Source organism: Macrobrachium rosenbergii, chromosome 30 (genome assembly GCF_040412425.1).
Source record: "Macrobrachium rosenbergii isolate ZJJX-2024 chromosome 30, ASM4041242v1, whole genome shotgun sequence".
Taxonomy (NCBI): domain Eukaryota; kingdom Metazoa; phylum Arthropoda; class Malacostraca; order Decapoda; family Palaemonidae; genus Macrobrachium; species Macrobrachium rosenbergii.
Window position 1 is genome coordinate 17,775,026 of NC_089770.1, and position 7,894 is coordinate 17,782,919.

The 7,894-nt window shown below is 36.2% G+C and overlaps 1 long non-coding RNA gene across 1 annotated transcript; it reads left to right on the forward strand.

Annotated features, from left to right (window-relative positions):
• Positions 1-706: 706 nt before the first annotated feature.
• On the forward strand, positions 707-1,781 carry LOC136854773 (uncharacterized). Its single transcript, XR_010857792.1, has 2 exons — positions 707-907; positions 1,515-1,781. It is a non-coding gene; the product is annotated as an uncharacterized lncRNA (long non-coding RNA).
• The last annotated feature ends 6,113 nt before the right edge of the window (positions 1,782-7,894 follow it).

Here is a 7,894-nt window from a genome sequence, read left to right on the forward strand (position 1 = left end):
ATTGTAATAAAAATTCACTTCCTTTGGGAATGAGGTGCCACGACTACAGCCTCGTTACATGCAAGGGCCTGTGGGTGGGCTGCGGGGGTGGGTGGGTTGTGGGGTGGGTGGGTTGTCTGTGGGTGTGCACATCCACGTTGATGGGCGAGGGCGTGAGCTGTTATTGTGGCTTTTGATTAATAGGAAATGGTGGTCGTGACAGTGGGTGTGTTAGCAGAGGGACTAGTTTCTTTCACTAGAGGTTGTGCTGTGTGTGTGTGTGTACATACAAACATACATACACACACACACACACACACACACACACACACACACACATATATATATATATATATATATATATATATATATATATATATATAGAGAGAGAGAGAGAGAGAGAGAGAGAGAGAGAGAGAGAGAGAGAGAGAGAGAGAGAGAGAGAGAGAGAGAGAGATTAGACAAACATACAGACGGACTGTTACTGAGGGAGTGTGGGACATATATACAAATATGTATATACTGTATATATATATATATAGATAGATAGATAGATAGATAGATATAGAAATACAGACATAAATATATAAAGGGAGAGAGAGAGAGAGAGAGGATGGCTACCACTATGAAGAGAGAGAGAGAGAGAGAGAGAGAGAGAGAGAGAGAGAGAGAGAGAGAGAGAGAGAGGAGGTTAAGGCAGCTTGGCCTGAGCAGTCGCAAGCCGCCATCGACGCCATCAATACGTTCCGCCTCTCAGTTTCGGCCGAGACAGGTCCGCGTCCGTACGTGAGCTGGTCTCGCGCCCTTTCTCCTCTTCCTCCTCTTCAACCTAACATGTAGACGCATGTTGTGGAAACTACGGCGAAAAGATCGCGATGCCCCTGATGCGAGGCGATGAAGAAGACCACCCACAGCAAGAAGAGTGTCCGTGAGTCTCGTCGAACGGTTTGTGGTAATGATTTCCGCCAACTTTCGCCTCTTCGTGTAAACAAATAACTGATGAATTGCGTTTGGCGACGGCAACGGCGGCATTCTAAAGATCCGATGGAACTCCGCGGCTCTCCTGTCCTGTCCTCTGCGTGTGTGTGTGCGATGTTCTTCTTCAATGATTGTGTATTTCGGTTATCTGCTCCGCTCAGCGGTTGAGGTCGCGCTGAGGGAAAGGTCTATTTATCGTCTATTCATCGTCTATTCGGTCAGCGGCGGTGGTGGTGGTGGTGGTGTGCTTTTGATGGTCGGGAGAAATGTGAGGGGGAAAGATGCTGTTTAGGGACTTCTGTTCAGGTCTGTTGAAGAGGAAAGGACGCTCGTCCCTGTGATTATCTGTGCCAAAAGGACCTCGTAATGACTCGTGGATTATTCGGGATTAATATTCGTTGGCAAAGAGGAAGAGAGATTAATCCAGTTATCATAGCGTAAATAGGGAAACTATTTCTTGACAAAATTATCTCTGCTATTTACTGTTAAGTGATTCTCATTAAGTACTTGCTTATCTTTTAATGCTTACAGTTTTTTCTTTTGCTTTCAAAATTCAGTTGATGCACGTCAGTTCCTTTTTCTGTTTGAATATTCCATTCAATTGCTGAACAAACGTTTTACCATTACCGACCAATCAACCTGTACACCAAAACACTTTTATGAAGAATAAGATAGAACAAATATTAAATTAGTGTATATAGATATTACCGGTCAAAAACCTGTACAATTAAAAAAAATTGAGAGAGAAAAGTAATTGAATCTGAAAGTTCCCAATTGTTCAGTCATGGCGGGAAACAGTTGAGATACAAAAAAACAAAAAAGAATTTGAAGATTTTGGTAAAGCCAAGAAAAGAGGTTGGCAGCGGGACAAGAATAAATTAAACGCCACTTTGAAGACCATATCCAAGCAAGCTACAAAAAAAGGAAAAAAAATGCCCCTCTTCAGTTTTCTTCTGATTGCCTCAGGTAAGTAGGCCTACGAGTTGACTGTACTTTTTTTTTTTTTTTTGAGGAATCGTTAGCAAGTGTCTAGTTTCTGAACAGGTGCAGTTTCTCAGAGCCTGTCAAATTAATAATGGATTACCCTGCTTCCCAAGTTAATAACTAAGTGTCAATAAATCGTAAGTGTTTCTAATAGATAAAATAGAATATTCTCTATCTAAAAAAGGTGTTTTTCAAAACCGAACGCATATTCCCACAAGGAACAAATAGTGAGGGACTCTACAGGTTGGCAACCGTGCGACCAGCTAACAAAACATGATTCCTTGGTCCTTGCGAGGAAGTTCTGACTTAGCAAATGGCATGGGAGAGGAGGTCGGGGAAATTATGTATGTATGTATGTGTATATATATATATATATATGTATATACTGTATATATATATATATCTATATATATGTATTATATATACATATATATATATATATATATATATATATATATATATATATATATATTTTATATATATGTCCACCATACACCTCTCCTTTGTAGAAAGGGTGGCTCCGGTAGGCAATGGCCTTCAATATTGTGACAGATCTCTCACTCGAGAGATTGTTAGTCCCATGACCTTAGTTACACTAGCTGGAACCCACTTTAGTCAACTAACCACCAGGTGATAATTCAGTGCTTATATGTACACGTAGTCAAATACCCAACAGTTCCTCCCAGTGGGATGGAACTCTTGTCTCTTCCTGCAGGCGGAAATGCTTATTAATGGGCTATATGAAATTACATATATATATATATATATATATATATATATATATATATATATATATATATATATATATATATATACACATAGATAGATGATAGATAGATAGATAGATAGATAGATAGACAGATAGATATGTATGTATATATAAATACATACACATATATACATTTATATATTTATTTACATATATATAGTATTCCTCTTTTGTCTCCTTGATATAAATGAATCCAAGGCAATGATGATCAAAGGCCCTATCCCTACCCCTTCTCCCAATTCCCATTCTTTCAGCCACTAGGTGGCATATATGCTCAAATTCTGTAGGTACTACTTTGGTCAGTGATCTGTTGAATTCAGGGAAGAATTCCTCTCCCTGTCAGCAGGACTCTTAATAGAGATCAGGACATCCCTCCTGACCCTTGCCATAGGAATTCATGAATTCTCGGACTGCCAGTTTCGGTGTATCCATCTTTCTTCTACCTCTGAGTTTAATAATTCTTTTCTTGCTTCTGGTTTTCACGACTTTTATAACCTTTCTTCCTTGAAATAGAAAATTCATGCTTCTTCTCTATTTTTATCATAAGGCCTGGGCAAGAAAAGGGTATTTTGCTTCTCGTCCCATCGGCCTTTATATTTTATATGATACACTCGCACCCATACACACACACACACACACACACACACACACACACACACACACACACACACACACACACACACACACACACATATATATATATATATATATATATATATATATATATATATATATATATATATATAAATGTAATATGGACGGTATGGTTAGAAAGGGAGTGGCTCAGGTTATAATTGATTACAGTCCTCCTGGGCCTAACAATCATTATATGGATAAAGTAAAAGTTAATGTAGTTGGAATTTAAACTGGAGAGGAAGGGATAAAATGTGGCTGTAATGTAGTCCAGACATGCAAATTTAATAAGAGTTATGCAGGAGAAGCATAATTCTATTGAGAAAAAGAATGAAATAGTAGACAAAGCTATAGATATGGAGATAGGAGGAACAGAACAAGGTTATGAAAAACTCCATCATGGCGTCCTACGGTCAATGGGAAGTGTATGTGAAGATAAGAGGGCAGGAATGGGGAATAAAAAGAGTAAGTAGAGGGGTGAAGAAATATGTTAGCGAAGGCCAAAAAAATTATATGATGCAAGTAACTGATAGAACAGAGGACCCTCTACCGAAATACGAGAGGATGGGGAGGGTAGTCACAAAAGAGAGAGAGAGAGAGAGAGAGAGAGAGAGAGAGAGAGAGAGAGAGAGAGAGAGAGAGAGAGAGAGAGAGAGAGAGAGGTAAGTAATAAGAATAGAGGGCAGAAGTGAACAACAACATTGGAGAGAATAAGGCGTTTCATAGGTAAGCAAACGTAGAGGGCGAGATCATTGAGCAAACGAGCCTTAGAATAAAAGCTGCGAATGGAGAGCTGTTGTCTAAAGAGAGACCAGTTCTTCGTCGATGGAGTGAGTATTTTGAAGTTTCGTTGAATGTGGAAGACAGGAGAGAGGTCGAGCTGCGTGATGCAAGAGTGATTAGGGTTGAGAATGCATGTGAAATTGACTGTTGCGGATTTAAGAAGTGTAATTAAGGGTTTGGAGAAAGGAAAGACACCAGAGGTTGATGGGATTGCAAGAGAGATACCGTGGTTTGGTGGTGACAGTGAGATTGAGTGGCTGACAAGGGTTTGTAAAGTACGTCTGGATGACGGAAAGGTTCCATAGGAATGGGTAAGAGGAAGTTATCTCCTTGTGTGAAAAGTAAGATTTACGTTAGAATGATAGAGTTGAGGGAATGAATGGTTTGGTTTAAAGGTCAGTGATGACAGAAGTGTGTTAATGTCTTATGCTTTTATTGATGTTTAAATCGTTATGGATGTAGTGGTGCGAGATGTCAGAGAAGGGAAATTAGATGTAGGAGGAAATTTGTGGGGTAAAAAAATGAGTTGTAAATAGAGTGCATGAATGACTGATGTTGTCTGATGGGGACAGTGAAGGGAAACTGTGGAAACTAGTTAAAGAATTTAAAAGTTGCAAAAATCGAAAGTTGAGCGTAAACGTGGGCAAGATCCAGGATATTAGAGTAAATGGAAACCGGGAAGATGGAGCAATGAATGTGAATATAAAGGGTGGAAGAATGGAATTGGTTGATTACTGTATTTCAGAGTAAACATAGCTGATAGTGGAAGGATGAGAGAAGTACGGTTACAGAATAGGTGAAGCGAGGGACGTAGAAGGGTGTGTGTAGAAGACTAGGAAAAGAATGAGTGTCAATGGAACCCAAGGATAGAACGCATGACGAGACTGTCGGGCCAATTTAAGGAAGTGAAATGGGAATGCTGAACGAAAAACTGAAAAGGAGAGAAATATGAAGTTACGAAGTCTTAAAAATTAGGTCCAGGTCAAATGATGGATTAGAGTGTTTTCAGACGGTTTGGTCATGTGAGAAGAATGGGAAACAATAGGCTGGTGAAAAGAAGGTATAATTTGCAAGTGTTGGGAGTGTGAAGAAGACCTGGAAATGGTTGGGTAGATGGGTTGGAAGAGGTATTGGAAAGAAAGGACCTTAATATCCAGAAAGATACAACATACAGTTGGATGGTGCAGTGCATGTAGGAGGGTCCGACATGATGCTGATGAAATTTCTGTTCTTGAAGATTAAGATGAATCGTCCAAGATTCAGCATTCCAGGAGTGAATGGAATTTGAACAGCTAACCTATGACTTACCACGTCAACACTATACCGTAACCAAAAAGGGTATAGGCCTGAGTGGACTTACGCTCACCTAGAACGATAATTCAGTTGTATGGTTTTACATTTACACAGATATGCAAAATACGCGTATCTGTTTTATGAAGTGAATATGATTATAAAACTGCATAATTATCTGGTGATCTAAATAATTATGCAAATGCATGGTTATATGAGGAGAGGTTTTACATGATTATGTATTTCATAATTTTAAAAGCTGTGTGATTTCATAATTTTAAACAACTATGATGAGGGAATATATATATATATATATATATATATATATATATATATATATATATATATATATATATATACATAATATATAATTATATTCTGTGAAGCAAATGAGTACAATTACGTGACATATACGTAAACACAAAGATTGATATATATATATATATATATATATATATAGGAAATGATATATATATTTATATATTATGAACCTTTAAAATATATTACATAATATATGTATATCGATATATGGTGCCTTTCATAAATTTTTATACCCTAATCTCATCATAACATTTGTTACCTTCATGTGGGTACGATCTCACCAAAGGGGTTGTACATTTTATTTAATTTTTTTTCACTGGGACTTAAGCTCTGTAGTGATAAGTGTATATATATATAAAACTGACGAGGAGATCGTAAAGATAAAAGGTCATTGTGACTAGATCTCTCTCTCTCTCTCTCTCTAAAGATAAAAGGTCTCTCTCTCTCTCTCTCTCTCTCTCTCTCTCTATATATCTCTCTATATATATATATATATATATATATATATATATATATATATATATATATATATATATATATATATATATTATATATATACATGTATATATGTATGTGCCTGTGTAAATGTAAATGGTTACACATTCCTTCATGCCATCCGCAAGCGATAAGCAACGTGTAAAAAAATATTGCCCCTGAAATACCTTCCGCAAATTGTAATTTTCAATTCATAAATTCATCGTTAATAATTCCCCATTACCGTTATGTATAGTCGTAAACTAAAGGGAAGCGCCTTTTAGACTTATGCTTTTAATTCCAGTATATTAACATGACTGCCGCGAAGCTCGGCGTTTATAATTTATGATTTTATTGCCTGCACAATTCAGAACTGGAATAATTTATAGGTTGTATAGTTTAAGCCGTCCGTTCGTTATATGGAGGGCAACAGAGAGGGGGTAAACAGCTTGATACAGGGAATGTTCAGGATTTGAACTTTTGATATTCTTCATATGGAAATTCAGTACATGAATAAGTATGTATGTATATATGTATATATATAGATATACATAAACATACACACATATATGTGCATGTATATTTAAAAACCTAAACAGCCTTAATGGAAACAAATATAAGGAAATTATCGTTAGAATTTTAAGGCGTATGACCCTACTGTATGTATAAGTTATATATATACATATAGATATACATAAACATACACACACATATATACATGTATATTTAAAAACCTAAACAGCCTTAATGGAAACACATATAAGGAAATTATCGTTAGAATTTTAAGGCGTATGACCCTACTGTATGTATAAGTGATATGTATGTATATAATATACATATTCATAGAATGATGGGACAGGCAGAGCGACAGAATGACAAGACGGCGCAGACAAGCATAAACCGCCTCAAACATTTTCTTAAAAAACATGGAAGCGAAATATGAGCATTTATCAGTCTCTCATTAATGGCCTGTAGCTATCGAAAACGTTTTTTTTATTTTCTCCTCCTCCTCCTCCTCCTCCTCCCTGAGGAAAGTGAGGAAGGAAAAGGAGGACGTTCGACAACAAAAACTGCCTCCGAGCAACTGATAAACTAAGACATGCATAAATTTCTCATACATTATCATAGATAGTTGGTGAAGCGAACTATGTATTTTGCGTCGAAGGTAGAGCCTCTGACGAAATTCTCTCGTTCGATTTTTATCTAAAATTTTGCTTTGGGTTTTTTAATGGATTTTATGGACAATTCTGTTATAGTTCATATTGATCTTTCTTACTGTTCATCTGACTTGGCTTTTGTTTGTGATTTTATTTTGTGAGATAGGCATAAAAGCTCTACTTTCGGAAAGTTGTGAAAGTATAAATTTGTATTCGTATACACACACATATACATCATTTTATACATATATATATATAATATATATATATATATATATATATATATAACGTGTTTATATATACATATAGATATATGTATGTATATATAGTATATATATAAATATATATTATATATATAAAGATATTTTTCTAAACATTACTCCCAAACATCATTTGGGAATACCATTATAAACATAAAAATATTGGGAAATGAAAATGATAAAATAAAAATGAATGCAGAGTTTTCTCAATCCTGTCTCGTTCTCTTTAGAGAGATATATGTGTGTGTGTATATATATATATATAT